Raw genomic sequence first — 18,135 nt, forward strand, 5'->3', positions numbered from 1 at the left:
CTACTGTGTTTAACTCTGCTTGGGACGTGAGATGGTGCCTTGCAGGTCAGAAAAGGGATCCTACAGTAATTTTTGTATTCAGTTTGGACAAGAGGACACGGTGGGGCAAGCCAGAAAGGCTGTTTTGGTTCATCCTTGCAGGATCCTGGTCAGGAGGAGAAGAGCAGTTGGTGTGCCAGGTCAGGGTGTGAGGTTGAGGCTGCAGGTAGTGCTCTGGAACTCTGCTGCTGTGGCACAGCTTCCTCAAAAAGGAAGGTGAGCTGTGGTCAGCACAGGAATGTCTGGTCTGTGGCCAGCTCATGAGTGAGATTTCAACCTGTTTTCTTGCCACTGCTGAAAGGGCAACATAAGAAAGGTTTTGGCATGGAAGGTGACTGTAGCATTTGCTGTGCCTCGGGTTTGTGGTGGCTGAGCAGTAATCTGCCTGTGACACCATGTCACGGAAGGCAGGAGCTGGGCAGCCCTAAGGTCTGTTTTTCATAGTACGAAGGCAGGGGGTATTAGAAATATCTTCCATGCTATGAAATCAGGCTGCAGGAAGAGGATTGTGTCTCCCAAGAGGGTGACAGTGCTGCAGGGCCAGTGACTCTTTCTGAGAAATGTCATCTGCTCTTCAGATCTGAAACACAGGGGCTGCTGGTCAATGGTCTCTGTAGTAACCATATGGATGGTTAAATTTTAAAAAGGTGGGAAACTTGATAACCTGTCTGAAGCAAAATAATAGGGATGAGATTTTTATCTGTTGTATTTTACACAAGATTTCTACATGTACATATTTTTTCAATATGGAAACTTCACTGTTGTAAATGTAGAATAATTGCCCTCCTATTTTGATAACTCCAAGTTTTGTCTGGTCTTAATGTCTATGATTTCAAAATTTATTTATTTTCTGAGAGCCCTGACCCTTTGTATCCAAAACGACACACATTCCAGCTTTTTAAGAGGCACCAAACTTTTCATTCCAGCAGAAGTTTCTCCCTTCTCTTAAGAAAATGTGAATTAACTTCTGAAGTTTGGCATATTCTGAGGTGACCAAGAGTGTAGATTGATTTCCAAATCTTGCAAATGGATTGTATGGCTTCAATATTTTAGGCTTTCAGGTGCTGTGTTCATTGTGGAGATATCAGGTCTCTCAGTCAACATTTCTGTTTTTCAATGAGCATGATTTTCAGAGCAAATGATAAAGATCTGTATAGTCAAAAAATCTCAAAAATTCTTGTGTAGACCCATGCAAAGCATTAACTGTATACTACCATGTGCTTTAACAACAGCAAATGAAAAAGAAATTTGAAGTGCTTCATTTTAATATCACAACATCTATGCTAAAAACTGTATAATGTTACTAAAGTTCAAATTCCTAAAACATTGGTTCCAATTAGATTTTTATAGCTACTTTGTGTGAGCACACATGTGCATGGCTGTCTGTTTCCTTGTTGGTTCAGAGTATGCCAAATACTGCAATGTTTAGTTAAGCCCTAATGTTCCAATAATTGTTCTTTCCTTCTGGATGCTGAACCCTGTGGTTAGAAGTTGCAACATCAAAATAGGCAGTAATTTGTTGCCCTTAATTCCCTGGGAGTGGATTTCCATGCTAGAAGGGGAAAATAGTTATTGAAGAGGTGTCTCCATGAAGGAAAGAGAAGAATGAACATGAATTATACCTGAAACAGTTAACTAATTGCCTGTAATGATATATTTTGGCACAAATCCATGTCTGTGGAAATAGCTTTATTGATATGCCTCTAAGGCTGGGAAGAGGGTTCTAAGCTTCCCATTCCTTGAACTGTCTATAATATGAGAGAATCCTCTCTGCGTTTTCATCTCTCTATGAATGCATGTGTACCAGGAATTTAGACAGATAAAACTACTGGATTTTCATGTAGGTAGACAGGAAAGGGAATGACTCAGCCTGGTACTTTAGTGGTACCTTTCCGTTCAGCTCTATATGCATTCTGTCTGGTCTTCATGATTTTGTCCCTGTTTCTTCCTTTACTATGACTTTGACAAATAGCATTGAAGCGAGTGATGGTGATGTAAAGCATGACATCAGAGAGTCATGTGCTTTTGTAAATACCATGTTTGGTGCAATAGGGTTAATGTTGGCCAAAAGAGAAGCAGGCAACACACAAAAAAAGCAAATCTCAAAGGAAATTATTTCTTCTTCAAAGTAGACTGCTTACAAATTTTACAAATATTATCAGTAACAGTAAGCTCTTTTTCTTTCCAATACAAGAAAGGAAGGAAATTCTGATCTTCTTATATCTGCACAAACTTGCTCATGTCACCTGCAGCAGCTTAGTTTCTTCAACATTTCCAGCTGACTTCATTGGCAGAAGACAAAAGGTGGTGCCACATGACCAGTGAACATCCCATCAGTAGAGAAAGTCCATAAAAGCGAATGTTACCAACAATTAGGTCTTTTTGTGTCACAGACTTTTTCTCCTGCACTCATTTGGAGAAAGAGAAGAAAGCACAGAACATGGAAAGGTTTTTAATCGTGATCCCATGAGGCTGAGGCTGCAAAAGGTTAGGAAGTATGGTTTTTACCGTTTTGTTACCTCCACTATGAACTTCCAAAAAACATAGATTCCTCCCTCCTCACAGTTTGGCATGTCTGGCAAGACTTACTTGGGAAAACAAGTGCAGAGACTGGGCAGCTGGTTGCCTAGTTAATGATGCTTTGCAGAAAACCTTGTCTGGTTCTGTTTGTTGCTGAAGACACTCTTTGTATAAAATTTCAGCTTCCAAGTTTTTCACAAAAGGTAGTGACACCCCACAGTGTTTTTTCAGCACAGGTGATGGGATAGGATTAAAAAATAAATTTAAAAAAAGAAAAGAGGGAAAAGGATGGGACATTTTTTCTTGTAACAGAAAAGAGATTCAACACTTTTCTTGCATTTGAATCAACCTGTTTTTCAGAAAGGAAATAAATGTAGACAGGTAAAGCAAGTGTGCATCTAGGTCATGTTCATATGTAGTAGTTGGTTTTTTTTTTGTATAGAATGCTTGAAAAATGACTCAAAGGCAATGTATACAAAGTACAAAAGCCAGTTGGAACCACTGGATATGATACAGTATGAATCAATGAGTCAGCAGGCTTGAGAACTGGGAATAATTTCTAGTGTGAAACAGCGGACCTCAAGTGATTGGACCAAAAGATTGCAGCGAGAGTAAACTGTAAGAACTTCTGTAGTGTTCTGTCCAGTAATATCAAATAGCCAAGAGAAAGAATTTCAGCATGGGGCCCAGGAAATCCCTTTGCAATCAAGTTGTAATCCATGTTATTCTCTTGCATTGTTAGAAAATCACAGGCAAAATTGTGGCTGCTCCCAGCAGTCTAGGCTAGAAAGGAAATAATTCAGGTGAGGTAGTTTTAGCATTTCACTCAGAGACATAATTGAGATGAGAGCTGATTTCAAAACTTTCTCAAATTTAAAACTTTCTGCTAAATTCAGTTCTTTACATGGTCCTTTGGAGGATAGGTTGAAAGAGAAAATATAACTAAAGCATTTTTATTTAGACCCCTTAAAAAGTTTATCAACTTCTACATTAGAATGCTATTAAAAGAGAGCACAGTTACCAGAAAACAACAAATATTCAAGCTCTTCCAGCTTCTAAAACTGGTTTTGTGGGAAAAAAAAAACCCAGTGATTCTAAAGGCAGCTATTGCTCTTTGCTTGTAAGCTGGATGGTTACTTAATGGTCAGCTCTGCAGATCTGAGTCAGTAGAATATGTCTGGAAGGGTTCCTGAAAGATCTTACTACATTGCATGCCTTCAAAGGGCAGTGAGAGATGATGCAATGTCTTCCACAGATCACACAGCAGCAAGGTGATTAAATCAGCATGGCAAGTTTCACAGCAGTCTGAGCTGAGAGCAGTGCATCTTGAAATGCTAGAATCCAGCTAGGATAAACTATTTTAAGTCATGCTACTGATGTATTACAGATGGGACTTCACAAGAATTGTCATCTCTCTCAGGCCCATTTTCTGTCTAGATCAGAGTTTAGTTTGTACTTGAAAGATGTATTACAAAGTTTACTGCTGACTGCCAAATAAGTAATGGACTCTGCTATTCTGAAGACTGGCCTGAGTATAACCCACCTCATTATGGTGGGATTTTGATCAGGGGACTCACAGAAAGATCTCTTTGCTATGTTTGCTAATATATATTCTCAAGTTTCTATTGGTGCACGAAATAATGGTACAGGCATCCGTACCATCAGTTTTCTAAGTGCAAATTTTAAAAAAGAGAAATTTACTGAAGGAGTTATGGGAGTTCTTTTGTCTGTTTGTTGAGGGGTTTTGTGAGTTTAATTGTTTTGGGGTTTTGTTTGTTTGTTTTTTATACAGCACTTTCTTAAGGACATTAATAACTAACATACTTCATCTGTCAGCAGATAGAGAATTTTCCTACTGAGTTACATGGCCCTGTCATGAGTAACACACATGGTAGTTCACAGTGGAATAACTTACGTAGTTAACGATCAGATGAATACCATCTAACGGGGAACGGGGTAGGGTGGGAGAAGCAAAGTACCTGTTTCCAGGGTAATTTATGTGCCTGTAATGAAGCATTTGGGCAGTAACTCCCTGCTCTATCCACCACTGGTTTTAGCAGTAAGTTTGATACGTTGATTTGTGGTTTGCAAAAACAGAAGTCAAAATGGTTGACTATCATGTGGTCTGACCTCCTGTGTAAACTCTATGGAGAACAACATAGTTGTGTTTAGTCAGTGTCTGTTTAAGTTAAGCTTTCTTAAATTAAAAAAAAAATAAATGCACTCCTGACTTTGCTTTGATAGATTTAAGCTTTAAAACAATAATAATAAAATCACCTTGTTGTGAATTGTTTTAAGCAGAAACACTTTATCTTCTGCTTGTTAGGACACAAAGGGAACAGGAACTCTCTCAGGACAGCCTGGGAAAGTTGGCCTGGCAATATGCCCTGATGTTCAAGTAATAATAGGATTTGCTGGGCTAGTAGGGTAGGGAGCAAATTCCAGTAAGAAATAACAAAAGTATTTCTTATGGGGAAGCTGGTGTCTCAATGACTGAATGCCCCTATGCTTGTCTGGATTGTGCCGAGTTCAGACCTCATGTGCTACATGTCTGTAGCAGTTTCCCTTTCAAATAACTCTTGTGTGAAACATCAAATGTTCACTGTCTTATCGAGGCCAATTTTGTTATTTTGAACATTTTTGGGTCCTGCTGTTTTTCTTGGATGTTTCTGAGATAAATAAACGTAAATAAATTCTAAAAAATCCTAGTCCTAAATCAATTGCATTGAAAGAAACATTCAGAGACCCCTCACTAGTATTTCAGACTCTTGGCATGTTTCTGTTTTCATTGTGCTCTATTACATTTCTACAGAGGATATTTGCCTTTGGCTGCTACTAAAGTTGAAGTGCCTTCATAACTTTTAAAAGTGATATATGTTCCTACTTCGTACTTAAGTTCTGCTTGAACAGAAGTGGGAAGCTTTGGGAAGCTTCCACAGGCTCTGTTCTATGTGCCAGTCTCAATGATTTTATACTGAATGTATTCACCTTGTTGAGCTGGAGATGAGACAACCATCCTTTTTACAAACAGGATTGATAGCGATCACAGTTCCCCTTTTGTTGTTTTGTTGTTTTTTCTAGGTTGAAGAACAATTTTCTGCTTAACATTCAGTGAAAGCGTAACTGGAACTTGATTTCTCAATATTTAAACTTCCCACAAATGCAACTAACTTTTATTCATTAGTCTCCTCCTACACTTCACATAATAGGGTTGAAGTTTGTTAGGTTGAAGTTGAAGTGAGATGCTTCCTCTAAAGGAAATGTTGCCTTTACTGTTGTGCAAGATTTAACCCTTATGCTGCTGAGGGCTGAGCTGCTTTCCATCAAATCATGAACTGAGAAATCGACAGAAAAATAGTTACTACTGACTCGATGTGTTAGTCAGTTCCTCCACCTAGAGTGTGGCTGAAAGAGTTCACATCAGCAGATGATGGGAGCTCCTTGCATGGACAGACACATGAAGGCCTGTTGGTGAAGTTGCAAGGGCAAAGAACTCCCACAACAAAAGCCAGTATTATCACCCTGTGAACTAAATCTTTAACTTCTAATGGAAGAACTTTTTTTTCACTTACTGTATGAAGCCCTAATGCTGATCTCCTAAAACCTTTTTAGCATAACTGGTTGTGTGACTGGAGTAGGAGGAGAAGCAGGCTTGGAGAAAAAACAGCCTACCACTGACAGAATTTGTAGTTTATCTGCTGTAGAATGACTTTTTTGTTAAAAATGTTCTGTATGAGTAAACATGCACAAACTGCTTTCAATTCCTTGCCCTTTTTGAACTCCCTCGGGTTTGAGTAATTGACCTTCTTCTTTCCATCTTTGTGGTCACATCATTCTATAATCATCAGCAACATCTGCATCTTCATCGCATCAGCCATCACACTGCTGACAGGGCTTTCATTCTGGAATAAAGACATGCTTCTTCCTAGGCATATCGCCATTAAAATTATCTACTTTCCTATGACCTTGTCAAACATTCTCATTCAGCCTTTATTTATTCTGACATCTGTAAACAGCAATGACTCTAATTGACTCCAAAGACTTGACACCAGACAAAACAAACCACACTGTATCTCTTTGGTGGTGGGTAGGAAGGCAGCACTTTGATCTCTGTTCTAGCAGTGTAAATAATGCTGGTCCTTGTTTACAGTGAATGGTGTTTGTCCTGGTATGCTCACTAGTGGGGACAGAAATGTCAAGGATTTGACAGGAGGTGTGCCTGATACATCTTGTCAAATGCCATGCTGAATGCAAGGCTTGGGTTTATCTGAAGCTGAGTTAGGTGACAGATTTCTTCAAATCTGTGTCTATTTGTTAATGGGTGGCTGGCACTGAGCATGCCAAAGCTGCATGTTTTGGTTGCTGGATGACAGTGACAGCCTTTGCTGCAGGAGCAGAGACAGGGCAGCACACAGCAGGGTTTTATTTCTTCAGTCTCTGCAGGAGTGGACCTTCAAGAAGCCTTCTAGAAATAAGCATCTGAGGTGTGGTTAACAAAACTGCTGAGCTGAGATCTGTGCTATAGAAATGGTAGTGATATAATAGTGAGTCTAGGCTTCTCCTTTAGGGCAGCAAACGCTGAAGAAGAGGAGCAAAAGATCACTCAGATCTGACCTAGTAGTTACTTTATTGCACTCTAATTAGTAAATTTAGGTATACAAAATATTTAATAAGTACAGATTTTTTTGGTGCCAATAGTCTACTATTTGCTGCATTTTAAATTTGGGATTCAAATATTATTATGTATGCTTACTCTATGCATTTTAAATGCATACATACAAAAAATGTTACTGACCGACCCATTGGTGTCTGATGACATATAAGTGATCTCAGCCTTGAGACATAATCATAATCATAATCATCCTTGCTCATGGGGACATCACTGCCATGCAGCCAACAGGGCCTCATGGTGCAGGCATTTATGGCATAAAATGCTTGATTTCTAGTAATTTTGATTTGATTTCTGCTGTGTTTATGCCATTTCATCCACTTACCAGTCCAATATCCAACAAAACTTTATTTTTTTGGTTGGTGCCATGTTGTTGATGATAACGTCACACAATACGATTGATTTTGATCTCGGCTACGTGCTGAGCATCAGGCTGGACCAAAGCGGAGTTAGTTCAAACAGGAGTGCATCCATCGCAGCTAAATGAAGAAGATAGTGGAGATATTGAAGCAAATTCACCTTTCTCACACTACTTCTTGCAACTTCTTGCTGCTCCTCACAGTTCAAGAATAGTCTTCAGATATGGCAACAAGCTCACAACAAAGAAGTGAACTTCACATCACACATGTGAATACATTGCAGGGCTTCATAAGACAGGAGGTTTTGAAAGCAAAAAAGTTAGTCTTAGTCACATTAATGCAGTTTCCTTCCCTGAAGTCATAGAAACAGATTTCTCTTGGCCATAAATTGCTGGAAAACTGGAGGATATATCAAGGAAAGGAGTACTTCCCCTTCTTATTTTTTTTTTTTTTCCTTGAAGTACTTACTCTTATCCATTCTTTCACCAGATGAAATGAAACAGCTATGGCCTCTTTCATAGTCTCGTGTGTGGAAGTCTCCGAGCCTGGCTCTCCAGAGATAAATAACTGGTGATGATGAACTAGCAAAGTGATAAACAGTGGAGAATGAAAAGTATGCCCTTGAGCCTAGGGAGATTTTTGTGTGCCTTCTACAGCTGAAAGGCTCTGACCACTGGATAGCCTGTCCTGCTGTGCTCCTCTATGCATTTTAGATTTCCTGAAGTAAATCCACTTCCCTGACGGATTAAATGAACAGTGCCTTGGATCAGAAAAAGTTTTTAGGATACTGCCTCTTCTGATTCCTCATTCCCACAGGGATCTGGTAAGAATTTTGTTCCTAGATGCTGTTTGAGGATCTGGACTGATGACAATAGTAGATGTTTGGTTCTGTTCAGCCTTAACAGTGCCCAAAAGCCTCATTCAGTATTTGCTGATTCCTGCAAGAAACTTTTTTGTTGAGCTTGTGAGTTCCCAATAAGGTTCTGTGTTCATAGGTATGCTGGTACGTAATAGCAGTGAGCTAATGTTGCTTGGTTCCTAATCTTGGAAGTTTATTATGTAGCAGATTTTTGTTCCTTTAATTGCTTCACGATTCTCAGCCATATTTTTTTCCTCAGTGTTATATGTAGCTATTAAACAGATTAAGGATATTGGCTTTTATTGTTCTAGTAATGGCACTCCTTCATGTTTTAGAGAGCATTGCAAAGATAGGGCAAAAGGAGGTGTAAAGAAAAAATAAAGATCCTGCTTTTAGCATCCCCCTATGTGAAAAGGGCAGAAGAAGTAAACCAGTACCAAGTACTGAAGAAAAGCTTTTAAATGTGTAGCTACAGGGAGTGTTAAACACTTGTTATAACTGCTTCAGTTAAAGATAGCTGAAGTATTACTTTTGTATATTGTTCAGGATGCTTTTTCCCACCTTTTAGGCATATAGTTTAGAAAACATCTGTGTATTTTCTCTTCCCCTGTTGCACAAGCTTATCTCTAATAGAGCATCCAGTTGCTGGAAAAGTTATTGTTTTTCCTCATACCAGAGATTAGTAATGCAGTCTGAGAGATCAGAGGGATCAGATGAGCACATTAAATAAAAATCTTGTTCTCATTCTGATATCCTGCTGAGTAGAAAATAGATGAGTGAAAGAAAGCATCAGGGAAATTAAAAAGCACTTAAAAGCACATTTCTCTTAACTAGGAGAGTTTCCTCAGATTCCTTGGAGATATTGGCTGCTCTCTCTGGCTCTGATTCAGAAAAGCATTCCTGCTCAAATGCTTGAGGACACACTTATCTCCTCTTGAATCTGATGGTGCTGGAGTCTTTGTCTGCACTTGCAATGAAGGGTACAGCACAGGACTACACGAAAATGTTCTGCCTGCACGTTTTGTTCAACATGGGAAAAAAGGTTCGTGCAAGTAGACCCCCAGAGCTCTTATTGCCCGCACCACTTATCTTTCACTGCAACATGCCTTAGGTGTGTTACCAACGTGCATTCTCAAGTGAAGATGCAACACTGGAATGATTCAGCTTTGATCTGAATGATTAAAATATTTATCTGAAGGATGACCTTTGTTTGGAATATTGTTTCCTTAATCAAGCAGCCTGCTGATTTTTGGTGCCAATTAAACAAATTCCAGAGGAGGTACTACAACAGTGATTTCCCTTCCAGTATGTCTGTGCTTTGTAAACCTCCTCAGCCACATCCAGGTTCACACCAGGTTCAAGTGTAGTTCTCATGTGGTCAGCAGGCGGATGCTGCTCATCATTTGTCCCTCCCAGAGTACTGCTCTCACTGACAGTTTTAAATCAACATTCACTGCAGTCCACTTCATAAGGAACAGTCACACAAATTGTGCTGTGCAGATCATCGATTTCTTTGGTGTGTCTGTAGAGCTCAAATGTCAACAGGAAAGTTTGCAAGTTTATTTTACTGCTTCTGCTTCACTCCTGATCCTAGCCAGGATACTTGTAGATCTAACCAAACAGGTTTGGGCAGAACAGGCTATAACATCTTGTTTCGAACAGCTGTTAGTATTTGCTGAAGGAATAGGTGGGATTCATAAAAGTGCCCCTGTGGGTTTTGTACTCCCAAGCCACATTTCAGAAAGCTTCAGCCTGTCTCTACAGACATCTAAATATTTGTTCTAAATGTCTAGATTTCCTTTAAAGGTGACACACACTGTAATACAATTCTCTAGGAAAGAAAAATATTTCCAAAATAAAGGCAGTAAGTCTTTGTTTCTGTGCTTCTACTTTATCACTTTCTTCAAACCTCCTGCTTAATAATGTAAACCCTTCAGTCTCATCTGTGTGAATTGAGTAAATGGAATGTTTATTTCATATCCTCTAGGAGGTCATTTCAGCATAATGGAGCATTTCACACAGCCTGCTTTCCACTTTTATTAATTTAGCTGAACTTGCTGACTATACATGAGCTGTTGACAGGATTTTACTGAGAAATCTTTAATTGCCTGATTGAAACTCACAGCATAGTGTTAGAATCAAACACAAGATAAAAACTTCTAAAATCCTGTGTGAAAAATAAGAATGTTCTAGATACTTTTATAAATTATAGCAAATTTTTTTTGTTCAGCTTGTATTTCTCAGCAAGTCTTACACTCACTGTCATATTTCAGACAGATATGTTGTACTATTTATTGATTAATGGGATCCCACACAAACCTCAGTTGCTTTTGCCAGTTTCATGGCAAACCAATACTACACCTGAGTGAATAAGGTAGCATTTAATTTTCTGTATTGAGGGAGAAGAATAAAAAAAAGATTGCAAGATAAAACAGATATCAGTTTCTCAAAAAACACCAGCAAAGAAGAAGTAAAAATTCTTTTGAAAATAAAACCTAAAGCAGTAAAATTCAGCAACTATAATGTTGGGGTTTTTTTAAGAAGTCAGCACTTCCATCCCTATTGCTCCAGTGTAGGGAGTAAGACTAACCCTGGAACAGAATTTGGAATAGTTGCAGGAATAGTTTTGCATTTTCTTTACCTCCACTGCTAGAAGGTATTAATAGGAAAACTTTCTGTCAAAGGATTACCAAGGATAAACAACAAAATTATAATAATAAACTTGAAATTATAATAATAAACTTGAAAAACTGTTAAAAGGAGAAGTTGCTTTCTCATTTTATACAATATAATGCCCCTAAAAATTCTAAGAACAATATTTTTGGGTGATCTATTGTCTCCATCATGATAATTCTGTTGTCATCAAGATACTTCTGAAACAGATCAAGCACAGAGGCACCTGTGGACTTGAATGGCACAGGTTCTCCTCCTCCGAAACAGAGTTTAGCAGGATGAATTGACTGCTCAAAACCATACAATAAACTGTGCTCAATAACTGTGAGAGCAAACATCATTATTCAACCAGAGAGCAAACAATGGAGGGAATGTAGTGCTCTGTGCTAGTCTGATGTGCTCAGAAATATTTTAAGCAAGATAGAAAGATCTATCCAGTGAGATATTCTACAACTGCTGGAAACAAGAAGAAATAGTATTAATTTACTATATGATTTAAGGTATAATTTTAATCTAAAATTTGTTTAAATTTTTATTTGTGGAATACTGAAGTACAGCTACTGCAAGGTTTCCTCTCTCCTATTAAAAAAAAATTAAAAGCAAAAAGTTTTTTAAAAAGCAAAAAACAATAAATAGAAAAAAAATTGTAAATCAAAAGTATTTCTGTGGGGAATAAAATTGTACAAGAGGAATTAATAGAAGCTGCCCAGAAAACTCTCTGGGATCTTACTCTTAACTTCCAAGTTTTCAGTAAATCTTAAAACAGCATAGAATTTCCAAAGGAGAATAAAAAAAATTACTATTGCATCAAACTCTGTGACAGGTTAACAGTCCAGTCAGGATAATTAGAGCCCCAAGATAATAAGTAGAGTAATGGAGCCTTAGAAAACAAAAAAAGAATGATGTCATTCCAAAAATCAGTGCGGGATTGTGGAGAAAAGATAATGCAAAACAAGCATAATTTCTTCAGCTATAATGGAGGCTTTGATCAATAACAAAATTGTGATACTGAACATCTGATACAGTAGTCTGCAACATCTACTTATGTTTACTGTTTTCTACTTTCTTAGTGTAGGTAGATTAAGAATTAGATTTTAATTGTTCTTAAAATTTGACTATGACTCAGTGAAGAGTCACATTTTCATTTTGTATTTTAACCCTGTGCGGTATATAAATATCCTACAGTGGAAAAAAAAGATATTACTACTATTGCTACTGAAAAAAGTGGCTGATGACATCAAGATTGAGGCATGGGGAAGAGAAAGATGGATGGTGGAGTGTGTTGTAGGCTGATATATAACTGATTGAAAAATAAAAGTTACTGAAGCGACTAAGGAAAATGTCTTCTGGTGACAGCAAAAAAAAAAAAAAAAGCAACGAGAAAAGAGAAAAAAACTGATGGTCTAACTTTGAACAATGCCTACCAAGCTAGAAAGACCACAAATAATTTTATATTACAAATAATTTCAGATATCTTTGGTATTTGCCTGAGCTTTTAAGATTTCAGTGTTGTAATATCCTATAAAGAGTTCTCTCGTAATTTACAGATGTCTGGCAGTCAGTGGGTGTTTTCCCAGGCAAGACAAGATTCCTTATCACTTCTCAGGGAGTACCCAAAGGAAAAATGTCAAACTTCTATTATACTCTTAAAACATTGATAATTATTGATCACATAAAAAGTATAAAAGGAAAACATGTCAAACATGTTCCACTGAAATATTTTTTTGTAGTGAAGAGTTCAACCATGGATTTACTTTAGCCAATGGATGTCACTGTTGTTCCATTGCATATCATTCTGCCAGTACTGAAAAAGGCCATCTGTGCTGAAATAAAACAGAGGTGAACAGAAGCTGCAGGTAGGATATTCTGCTGGTAGGGTTGAAGATATAGCTTAAGATATGGCTCAGAAACATCTACCTCATCAACCATAAAATTTATACCATTTCTTCAGGAAAGATTTTCTACTAATATCCAGGCATTGACTACATGCAAAAGTTGTCAGACAGATGTTGGAGAACAGGATTGGCAGAGTAGGAAAGAAGTCCTTGCATTACAGGACAGGAAAGTGTGTACTTTCTCAGAAGTAAGAGAACATTCACTTGTCTTACACTGACAGGTTCACAGGAAATAAAATATTGATAACCCAATTGCTGATGAATTTAGCCCAAACAAACATAATAGGGTGGTGAGGATAATGATGTTAGTAACTAATTGTAGAATAGAGAGGATCAGGTGTCATCAAGTCAAGCAAGTCAGTCCAAAGACAAAACTCAGAAGGAAATTTACTTTCTTTGTTTTGCTTTTATGAGGAGCATATTTTTTTATGTTAAAACCTGCTAGGGAGAGAAAACTGAAAACAGACAATAATTTTAGGAGGAAGAAGGGGAAAATACAGACTTATAGGAGCTGAGGGGAGGAAAAATCAGAGCAAAGGCAAGTCACTCATTCTACCTCTTAGTATGTAATATCCTCATCTATATATTGCAATGGGCTGGAACTCTGTCTTGGGTAAAAGATGGTGAGTACATGCAGCCCCTGTCCATGCACGCTGCACCAGAAAACCTCGGTATCCTTGTCTGTCTACCTGCCAGCACAAGAAGAAAACTTCTCCCATTCCCCAAAGTGCTGGGACAATGCTGGCTGGCATGGGCGAAAATTTTGTCAAGGGCTCTGTTAACAATTACAGTAGGTACGTGTCAGGGCCTGACTCTTTACCTCTGGCCAGGAGTAGGTTCTTTGGAAAAAGGGATACATTAAGGCAAATGAGGTCAGCAGCCTATTAAAGAGTCATGCCAAAATGCACTTTGGTCATGTCCAAAGCAAGACTTGAACTTGTACAAACTGCTGTGAACATATTTGACCACTCTGCCCTTGAAACGCAGAGGAAAACCCCCTGAAACTTAGGCACCTGATTCGCGCTGGAAAAATCTCCTGAAAAAAATTCTGGAGGAACTTTGAAAGGAACTGGGTTAAGGACTCCACAGCACAGTGTTTCCACAAATGTCTCCAAAGACTATGCCGTTGTTTCCTAGATCCTGGCTGGACTCTGAATGGTATGCCACAGGGTGCCATCCCATATGGAGGTACTGGAGCAACTGCTGCCTGCTGCACTTTTTCTCAGATGGGTGTGGGAAAACCTGCCTGGACCATGTCTCTCCTTCCTCTCACTGATGACAGGCTGTCTGCAATAGCCTGTACATTAGCTCTTTTTCTGCACTGTCATGGCCATGTCCCTGGGGACATTCTGTGTGAAGATCTGGACAGGGAGATGGAATCCATGCCCCCTGAGTTCAGGTTTCAGCGATGTGCTGTTTGCCCACAGTGCTGCCCAGCAGGGCCTTACCTGCCCTGTGGTCCCAGGAGCTGTGGGCTGGGCAGTGGTAGTAGTGTCCTGGCTGTGTAAATCCAGTAGAGGAAAATAGAGAGGCTGTGATGCTGTTCTGCAGAGTGCAGCATGCTACAGAGAAAACCCACAGAAGGTCTTTTTAGAATCTCGAGTTTATGAGGGGTATGACCCCTCCTTTCTGGCTTCTTTCTAGTTCTCTCCTTGGCTGCATGAGAGAGACAGAATTGTTCCTGTCAGATAGTGCTGCAGATCTGCTCATCACTGAGTTGTTGGTAGTGTTTGCTGTTTCCAGGCATCAGTCTCTCAGGTTTAGGTTTGACAAAGATTGTTGAAGATTGTTTTGCTACTGCGCTTTGGGACATACAGACATATAGACTATCCTCAAGGAGAGATTTGTGTGTGCATACACATATATAAGCTGCAAGAAAATAGAAGTTTTAGAAATTAAATGGTGCTTGATTTCTGGAAACAGCCCCCTTTGCTGACTAAGGAATGGGAAGAGTCACAGGGTTTTTCTTCTTCACTCATGCTGAAAGTGTGGGTTTTATTTCCTACCTGGGCACCTGAATTAGCACAGCACCCTTTTGTGCTGTCCTGTGGGAGGAAGCCAGCACTAAATCTGAGTGAGGGAAGCAACCAAATTACCACTGTGCCTTACAGAGGCCCCATTTTCCCCAGAAACCCACTGCCAAGTGCTGTTTTGACCAGACCTGCTGAGCTGAGGTAAGGTCTAATGGCTGAGCTGTGGCTTGAAGTGGTTATGTGCTATGCTCAGAAGTCATAAACAGCTCTTATGTAAATGGTTTATGAGGGAGTGGGGAACCTTTAGCCATGTTAGAAGCAGATCTGAGCTGATAACTTCATACCACACTGTTCTCACAGATTATTTTGTTTCATAGAACAACAACAAAACAAGCCTTTCCCTCCCTTCCCCCAGCGGAGAGCAGGGGTGGTAGGTTCTGTGGCCTCCAGGGACAAGGCAGATATGGGAGATATTCACACGCAGCTGAAGGCTTGGATTCAACAGGCTGAACAGGGAGGTCTGGTCAAAGACCTGGTGTCACAAAGCAAATCAATGCAATCCCTGGTGTAGGATCTGCATTTGATGTAGGTGCAGTGGTGGCTAAAACAGTCTCATGGTATAAATCAGTTACTAGTAGTTTCTAACACTTTTATTAGATTCTACGTGATAGCAAAAGCAGAAAGATGTCTTATGAAAAACCAAACAAATAATGCAATTACTTTCTTTTTAAGCAATTACTTTCTTTTTAAGCTTATGCTGTATGTATTTGTATAATGGAAAAACATTCTGCTCTTGCCCAACATATTGGGCAGGTTAAAAGATAGAATTGAAGGCTGTTTCTGTATAGAAACGTAAAACTCCCAGTCTTTAAAAAATCTTAATTTTTGCTTTTCAAACCAATTTCTAACATGCCTTACTTGCATGAATTGCATTCCTTTGCTTATAATACAAGGCTGAGTTTTCATGGTGACATAGCTGTGGGAACTAAAATAGCTTTTTAAATGTTAATTTTAGAAAACTTGAATTGTTTATTTGTGAAAAGACCTTTGGCAAACTGTTCAGGGAGGTAAGGAACTCAATGACTTCTCATGAAGGAGTCAGAACTTGAGAAGTAATAAGGTAGGCTATTTTTTTATTGTAAGTTTGAAATTAACCTTTTATGGTTCTATACTTTTTCTTTTTATCTGTAGTCTCAAAATGTTAGGATTTTGTTATGAGAGATGGTACAATCACAACATTCTAATTTTTTTTTCTTGGTATAGTGGTAGGAATTAATAAAAGACTCATCAAATGCAGTAGGTATGCCAAACTCCCTCCCTCTCATCCTCCATCATTTTGTTCAAAAGCACACATACATTTCATAACTGGTCCAAGAGGAAGAATGCTGTAAGAACTTGAATAACAAAATGTTCCTGTTCAAAATGCTATCCAAATTAAAGACTGCAAATGCTTCTGCTGAACACTGGCACACTGAGCAAACTGAAAACTGTAGGGTTAGAGATCCTCTTGATGAATAAAGTTAAGCATGAGTCTCAGATAAGTGCTTCTAGCAGAGAAAATTGTGTATAACTAATTGAGCCTCTCAGTTATTTCAACAATTATTATTTTCCATATGCTTATAACCTCCTTGTTTTGTAGGTATCACTATATTACTTCTTCTCTGTATTCAGTTTCTGGGGTCTCATTTTTTCTTTTTTGACACAGTTTTCTTCGTCTTCTGCCAAACAATTTTTATTTCCTCTTCTTTTTCGTCCCTTCTGGTTCCAGCAGAATTGCAGATGACAACTAGTGCTGTTTATTGAACAGAAAGTTTAGGGTCTGAACTCATCACTTATTTTTGCAAATGGTGTCTCAAACAAGCTAAATTAGAACTTTAGCTGGTGTTGGCAACTTGGCCTGGCAAAGGAATCCAGATGATCCTGCACTGCCTGCACACAGAGACATCCTAAAAAATTCCTCCAAAACTCCCAAGTACATCAGCTTTTGATGTTTGTTGTTTGACTTCAGAAACCAAATACATCTGTAACCTCAATGTGTTTGACTCAGATTAATTTAGTCAACAATGTCTAGTGTTCTAGAAAATGCTGTTTGCCATGGGTAAAAATGGAATTCTAAAAACTAAAAAACTCTGAAGCATGTCAAATTCTGAGACGTGTTTTACTAATGTGAATATTTTCCAAAATATTTGCAAATATTTCCATATTTTCAAAAGCTTGAAAACCTGCTAATAAGCTATTGAAAATTAGGGCAAAAGACCTTATTCTAAATGTCTAGAACAATTTTTTCCTAAAAATACTGTTTCTAGATGAGCACATTCAGCATGCCAGACATAGTCCAGACATGGAAACGCATCTACCATAAATCATGATGTCTTAAGGCCCAGACTCAAAAGCCTAGAAGATAACTTGGCAACTTATTTTGAGCTCCCAGGTACCAGCAGCAATGGTTTTACCCAGGTCTTTGCTGCCTCCCCCAGCAAAAGCCATTGCAATGCTGTGCATTGCAGGTGCTTAGAGCTGTGTGCTCATGGCATAGTACTCTTTTCACACTGAGATCTGAACTTCACCATCTAGCCCCCATTCGAAGATCAATACATCCAATATATTTATGGGGGTTTATTTGGGTTTTTTTTGCTGTAGAAACGGAGTAATTAATGCATATTGCTAGTGCAAATTACCAATGTTTTTTCCAAGTACATAGTGACTTTTCAGTCCCCCACTCACTTCTTTCCATATTTTGTTAATATAGCTCATTGTTTTTCCATGTCTTTCATTGTGTCACAGTGTCTGCCAAACTCACTGTTAGTTGCCTCTTGATGGGATATTTTCTGTTGACCAGGCCAAATGCAGAGATGATTCTCTCTCAGGAGACCACTACTGCCTCTGACAGTTTTACTGTTCATGGTAAGCAGAGCTGCCATTGGCAGCTTCTTGTGCCAAGCAGAGAGCTGGAGAGGACACACAAAAAAGGACTTGGCTCAGCTCTCACACTTCCTGCTATCTAAGGAGCCCACAGGGTGAGCTTTGTTCTGTTGATCCTCAGCACATGGAGAGGGTTTAACTCTTTAGGATCCACTTGTTTAGTAAGGAGCCACCTAAATGAACTAGTGACAAAATGCTGAGCTAGCTTGGTGCTTAGTGCCAGGGG

Source organism: Catharus ustulatus, chromosome Z (genome assembly GCF_009819885.2).
Source record: "Catharus ustulatus isolate bCatUst1 chromosome Z, bCatUst1.pri.v2, whole genome shotgun sequence".
In the NCBI taxonomy this organism is placed as follows: Eukaryota; Metazoa; Chordata; class Aves; order Passeriformes; family Turdidae; genus Catharus; species Catharus ustulatus.